This window comes from Parasteatoda tepidariorum, chromosome 2 (genome assembly GCF_982258835.1).
Source record: "Parasteatoda tepidariorum strain Cologne lab strain chromosome 2, Ptep-v5.0, whole genome shotgun sequence".
Taxonomy (NCBI): Eukaryota; Metazoa; Arthropoda; class Arachnida; order Araneae; family Theridiidae; genus Parasteatoda; species Parasteatoda tepidariorum.
Genome location: NC_141756.1, coordinates 14,003,177 through 14,010,778, shown reverse-complemented (window position 1 = coordinate 14,010,778; position 7,602 = coordinate 14,003,177). Strand labels below are relative to the sequence as shown.

General features: G+C 28.5%; 1 long non-coding RNA gene across 1 annotated transcript; it reads right to left on the bottom strand.

The window, feature by feature from the left end:
- Positions 1–2,769: 2,769 nt before the first annotated feature.
- Positions 2,770–5,799, bottom strand: LOC147814543 (uncharacterized). The gene is made up of 2 exons (XR_015431279.1): positions 5,594–5,799; positions 2,770–3,076 (listed from the first exon to the last, which is right to left on the bottom strand). It is a non-coding gene; the product is annotated as an uncharacterized LOC147814543 (long non-coding RNA).
- Between the last annotated feature and the right edge of the window lie 1,803 nt (positions 5,800–7,602).

Below are 7,602 nucleotides of genomic sequence, written 5' to 3'. Positions count from 1 at the left end.
GTTGTTCCTTTAAAAAAAATTTCTTTTTGCATAAACTTTTCACTTTATTTTGTAAATAGATATTTGCAAAGAAATTTTTTTTCCTATTTCGTAATAACTAAGCTTATATTTCTTATTATTCTATAACCGTCTTGTATCTTTCACATTTGTGTTTACTTTTATCCTTTATTAAAAACACTTTAATATCTTATTGTTGCTATGCTTTAATCTAAATCTAGTAAATAATTAATCTTCTGTATAAATTTATTTTAACGAAGCTTTTTCTGCGCGTTTTACTTTTCTGTTTTTTTATCCTTAATTGTCGGGATTTGCTCTTAACTATAACACATTTTTTCTTTACCAATAACTAAAGGTAGGCAAATTTTTAATTATATTGTTTAATATTAATGATTATATATAGTGATATTGTGCTGTATCAATAACTATAAGGATAGATGCATCGTATAAATTTTTAAATCTGTTAAACTTGTCTTTAGTGTTTGTTGAAAACAACAGTAAACTAACCTTTGTTTTGAATGTTTTCTTAACTTCAAATGCTTAAATTGAATTTTTTAATGCTTATTATCCCCCACAAAGTCAACAAATTCTACGTTACTCACAAAATTTTCTAAAAACTTCTTAAAACCTTTAGTATTTTCATTCATAAACATAGTATCACTGTTGCAATTCTGTCTACTTTCGTTCATTTTCGCTCTATAATTCAAAATTGTCAATGAATTAAAATTTGTAACATATTACGGTGTTTCACTAAGTTTATAAATAGTGTTATTTGTACAATTAAAGAAATTAAAAATAGAGAGAACAGAAGATTATGATTATCACACTGTAGAAACACGTGTTGGTGTTGGAATGTTTATTCCTACACCCCGGGAGTGTGACGTCACATGGGAAGAGCCCATTAATGTATTAATATTTGAAAAAAAAAAAAACTGTATTAACACCAAGTGGCATGCATTATAAGTTCAAAGAAAATGTATTTGAACTCGAGTGGATGAATAAAAAGTAATTTATTAACGACTGAAAATTTGAACAAGATATGAGGGAAGTGTGAACTAACAGTAGGAATTGAATAACGACAGTTTGCGTATGGCTTATTGGAAATGGAGTTGGACATATAAGAGCCCCACTACCTTCAAGAGCTTAGAACCCTACTAATTTTAAATCTAGCCTGGGAGGACACATACCCATTCTCCTTTCCCTCACCAACGATGCGCCTGCTTCAGTGTCTGCTCTGTTTGGACAAGACTGGACTGATATGTCGTCTGCGTAGAAAGCCGTTAAGATATTAAGGATATTTTATCACATCGGATGCTGTTGCTGCACCTCCGATCGCCATTGGAGAAATATGGTAGGTAGGTGGGTACTTTATTTACGTCACGCTAGAGCTGTACAATGAGTTATTGGCGACTGTCTGGGAAACATCCCTGAGGAAGATCCGAAGACATGCCATCGCAATTTTGATCCTCTGCAGAAGCGGATGGCTCTCCTGCGTTGATATCCCGACGATCGATTTGCGAAGTCTAGCACTTTACTTTTGAACAGTTTAACGAGGATCGATACAATGCACCCTCGGTCCCTAAGCAGGATTATCAAAGTGGTCACCCATCCGATTACTGAGCGCAATCAGTGATGCTTGACTTCGGTGTTATATTAGGAACCGTGCCCTTACGATCAGTCCTTTGTGGGACTCGGGGAAATATGAAATACTGATTAGCAAAATATATTTTACCGTAACAACTCACCAATCAGATCCCAGAGCATCTAGAAGGTTATTTTGCCAACAGTATTCGGTGTAGAATTCTCCTCATGATCAGAGACAGGAAAATCTGCTCAGTAAATAAGGAATAGAACAATACCTGGATAATATCCTTGAGGAGCTCCAGACTTTTTCCCCGAATCCTATTGATCATTTTTAATAGTAAAGTTTAAAGGGACAATCTCTCTGGGTGCGATTTTGAATGGGAATCTGATTAGCTGGTTTTTTAGGATCAAATATTTTCCACCAATCTAATTTTCGATTTTTTTTTGTGATTTTCCTCGCACGCGGAGAATATTAATAGCAGTAAGAATGGTCATTGAATTCGCTCTACGTAATTTCAAACGCACTGTCTTGGCTGACCGCCCTCTTATAACCCTAAACTTTGGCGATCTGGTGAAATGGGTGATTGCCAAACGAAATCTATCGCCAACTGCTTGGATGCCCGCTTTTTGAACGTGATTGAAAATGGCGAAAATGTTTGAGCTGGAAAGATGTAACGAATACGCTAGGAAATACATATTTTTTACTACAATATTTTTATTCATGCAAAGTGATTTCTAGATACTGGACATTAGTATTGCAGCGCTTGCTGAATTAATATAAAATAGCTCTTGGTGTCGACATTTTTACTGGCTAGCATTGCATATTGCAGGTATCATTTTCATCACTTTTCTTAGCATTATTGTCGGATCTGTGTTTTTATTTAAAGCAAGAATTTTTGTTGTTAATTATAAAGATTATTTTTGTGTGTGTGTGTGTGTATTGAATATTATTTGAAAGGAAATATGAATGACAAATAAGTTATAACTGTAATAAAACAAGGTTGGATAGAAACCACTTTTTTGTTTCTTATGAGTAAAAGGTTAAATTAATAATATTTTGCACCGTGATTTTAAGGTACGCATTAAAATTATCAACTTTTCTTGTATGAATATGCTTTAGTGGTATTAAAATAAAAATATTGATTCACATTTTTTTCATTGTTGGTTTTAAAAATTAGTTTACATGTGTTAAAGTTCTCTGTTTACATATTTTATTATTTGTTTGATGCTTCTATGATTACATTACTACTATAAATGATTTTTTTAAAATTTAGAATAATATTGAAAAGCACAAGTTGTATTGTAACACAAATTGTGCTTCGTGATTTGTATATTCAGTTGCAATGCTTCTAGTTTAGTTCTAGGTTGTTATCATCATCAGTTACATATGGAAATAAGGCTCCTGCATTTACTGAATTTCTCACAGTTCTGATCTGAGTATTGTCACGACTACCAGGTCAGTCTTGTTGAAAATCCAGTTTTGATCCTTCAGTACCTACAGAAATAGAAATCTAGGTGAACCAAATGAATGTTATGAAGAAAACTGATTGGATTAGTATACATTTTAATTTGTTTTAATGATGTAGTTAATAGTACTAGGGTAAATTAGAGTTAATATATTATATATAGTTTACATTTCTTATTATTTGTGAGATTCTGCTTATTAAACATTACTATAAGTGACATTTTGAAAATTGATATTATAGTTTGGAATAATACGAAAGGAGTAGAATAAAATTTTGATGGTTGATAGGAAGCACAAATATGTAACAATTTTAATGTAATGATGTGTTGTTTTGTTATAGGTTGACTTTCTTATCAACTCATAAAACGCATTATTTTAAAGCTCCTTCAACAACCTCAGTGTGCCTGTATGTCTGAAGTGGGAGTTATGTGTAATTTGTTAAATTACTTCTGTGTATTGAATTTTCTTGAATGTTATTTGAAAGGAAAAAGGAGTGACAAATGAGTTATAACTTTAATAATACAAGGTTGGAAGGAAACCACTTTTAAATTTCGTATGAGGAAAAGGTTAAATTAATAATATTTTGCACCGTGATTTTAAAATACCCAATAAAATTATCAACTTTTTTTGCATGAATATGCTTAAATGGTATTCAAATAAAAATATTGATTCCCATTTTATTATATTGTTGGTTTTAAAACTTAGTTTACATGTGTTAAAGTTCTCTGTTTACATATTTTATTATTTGTTTGATGCTGCTATGATAACATTACTACTATAAGTGATATTTTTAAAATTTAGAATAATATTGAAAAGCACAAATTGTATTGTAACACAAATTGTGCTTCGTGTTATGTATATTCAGTTGCAATGCTTTTAGTTTTGTTCTAGGTTGTCATCATCATCAGTTACATGTGGAAATAAGGCTCCTGCATTGACTGAATTTTTCACAGTTCTGACCTGAGTATTGTTACGACTGCCAGGTCAGTCTTGTTGAAAATCCAGTTTTGGTCCCTCAGTACAGAAATAGATATTTCTAGGTGACCCAAATGAATGTTATGAAGAAAGCTGATTGGACTAGTATACATTTTGACTACTTGAAAGTAATGTTGATTAAAATAATGTTTTGAACATTTTAATTTGTTTTAATGATATAGTTAATAGTACTTGGGTAAATTTGAGTTAATAAAGTATATAGTAGCATTTTTTTATATCATCCTTTTTTTTATATTGTGATTGATTAACTCAACACCTTAGTACATTATCTCTCTCTTCTAATAATAAATGTTTTTAAAAAATTTAATTAAAAAATTTTAAAGCGCAGAATATAGAAGTGATGGAAATATAAATATTATTCTATTATAAACTTAATAACTAGAGTTGATTTGTTATAAAAAGCAATGAAAAAAAAACAATTTTTTTTTCGGGTTTACCCTGATCTCAGTGTAAAATCATTGAGATCTAGTCATATGGCTCTGTTTTCCTCTACCCCTATAATGGCTCTGGTATTGCAATATAAATAGTATTTTAGAATGTTTTGTTTCATTTTATTACATAAAGTGTCTTAACATTAAAAAGAAATACCAGCACTTTTGTAATTTCAAACATGATTGTTCTAAACTGTTGTCAAATTTTTGTCATTTTGTTTTCAAATTTTTGTAGCATGCCTATCATATTTATATCTTGTAATCTAAAACTTTCAAAAGTTAAATAGGCGCCTAATAAATATTTAGAATTATGAATGAAATGTATGACTGTCACTCACATCGAAAAGTATTACTTTTGGTATTTTATTTATCTTAACTGCTTTTAAAGAGCTCCTGTAAAAGAAGAATTTTACATTTTGTTCATAGACTAAAAATTTTATTTATTTAATTTGTAAAATGTACTGGATTTTTCTTATAATGTAGGTAGCTGTGGTATTTTTGATCCAAATGTATGTCTAAATTGTTTTCATTTTATAATAAATAAATGATTTTTCTACTGACTTAGTCTCTCTCTCTTCCTTTTTTTTTTTCTCTTTGTGTTTACTAAAAAAAAATTTATAAAATGAAGAGGAATACTACTTTTAAACATAAATTGAATTTTTCTAAATATACTTAAAAGCTTAACTTCATAACTAATTAAATTAAGTTTTATAAAAGTAATCATAATTGAAATACACTATGAAAATTAAATTATAACAGAACATTTCATGCACCAAAACATGTAACTGCTTTATAGTAGTACATAATCAGGGCTCAAAGTAATCCTTAATTTCCTTTAAAAAAATAAGATAAAGAAAGTATTCTTAATTATTAAACATTTCCATAGATGTCCCGAAATTTTTGTGATTTTAAAATTTTGTTGAAATTAATAGGGAGAAAAATTACTATTTATCTAAAAAAATATTGAAGAAATTTCATGAAACAAAATAAATAACAAAATGAACTACGAGGTCTTCATAGCTCTCAAGTACGATATTAATCTACTTCCAGTATTAGAGACAATTACTCTTAAATTGATAGCATATTCGATGTGTGAGAGGAATATAGAAAAATCTCTTACCTCACTACTCCCATCATACTCTACTGTTTCTCAAAAGAAAATCCTCGTATTTTGCTACAACTTAACGATTTTCTATATTTAGGCAATTTTATTCTCTCTTTTGTGAGAAAGAAAACACATTTTTAAGAAATATTTCTTTTTTCACTTAAGTACAGGAACTACTAAAACTATTAACAATTGAATATCTGCGAATTCATGTTAGCATTGTACAGTGAACCAAAAAAAAAATAATTATAATAATAATAACTTTCCCTCATAACCACCCTCAATAACTTTCGTTCTAATGATCTGATTTTCACATACTAAGTGTCAATCTTAATGGTTCCTGAGGGTGACCTCATATATGAAAATTATTTAGTGCTAACTATTAAGTTTCGAAATCGGACACAGAAACGTACTTTCTCTGAATAAAAAAAAATTTTTTTTGCATATTTGGATATTTATCCGTTTGTTTATAAATTATTCATAATTGTAATTCGGTTTTTTATAAGTACTGAATGGTCAATACTTTACTGTAGGTAAAATTTTACAACTCATCATAGGTCTTAAAAACCAAATTACTTTTAGGCAAACTATAAAAAATAATAGGCTCCATGAACTTTTATTTTACAAAAAAATCTGAAATGTAGTTTAACATAAATTTACAAAAAAATAGAGGGTTCGTTTAAAGAGTTAATAATGCAAATAGTTTTGAGAAACTAATTTTTTTTTGCAACAATACATGAAAAATTTAAAAATAAAATCAAATGCTGATTACAATTTAATAAGTTTTATAAGTTTTTCCTTATAAGTTTTTTTTTTTAATATCTAAATTTAATTTGTTAAAATCAATTATATATTGTTTATCTAATCTCTTCTGCCTTGATCTTATTTTCTTAAAAAAAATAGTTTTATTTTTAAAATTCAGTGATTTTTTTACGGAAAAAAAAGAGGCAGTTATTGTTTAGAGAATATAACTATGATGAAGTTAAATTTATTCCTGTTCTGTTTTCTGCTCTAAATGAACTCTTAATTATCAAATCGTATACTGTTTATTAACTTTACTAAATGAATATAACAACAGTTATTAATTAGTTATTTGTAGAAAAAAATTATAACGAAATCATGTAAATATTAAAGAAGTTATCAAAGACCTGAGTAAAATTTATATAAAATTTGTAAAAGCTTGTTTTATACATCTGAGAATGCATCCAAAGATTTTTTTATCGCTAAATAGTGTCAATTTGAATTAAAAAAAATTTCAAAATTTCAGGAAATTGACTTGCATAACGAATAAAAGAAATTGAATAAATTTGCAATACATCGTAGTAAACTTGACATTTAGTGATAATCGATATACTTATATTTATTTCATTTAATGCCCAGACCAATCATATAAAAAATCATTATTATTGATAAAGGTTCAATTCTAAAAAAAGGACACATAAGTCATCTCTGCTAGAGTTAGCTAACTAGAAAAAAAATTCAAGTAAAGAAGAGTTAATCACTATATAGAATATATCATACAGTTATATTCAATATGAGTTTTACAATATTTCATTCATGTCAACAGGGTGCTCTACAAATGGGGATCTGAAATTTGCAAGTAAAACAAACACCATATTCTTAGAAGAATAAATAACTGGTGTTCATTTAGCATATGATACGAACATGCATGAGTAGTGCCTCTTAATGTAGTTTCTAGAGAGTTACGGGTGCGTGTGGAACACTTGAATAAAATGCTAGTTATTGAATTAACTGCTAAACGTCAGTCCTGAGATACAGTTGCAGATACATAAATTATAGTTTTGAAACAAATATTTATCACTCTAAACACAAACCAGCAGGAAAACTTCATGAAATATTACATTCTCACGTGCTTATGTAAAAACTGAGATATGCTTTTATCCTGACATTATATGTAATTAAATTAAATAAGTGGCAATGAATGATTTAAAAAAACAAACGTAACACATTATTAAAAAAAGAAGGAAAAAAAACCAAAGCATTTACGCATGATATTGATTACT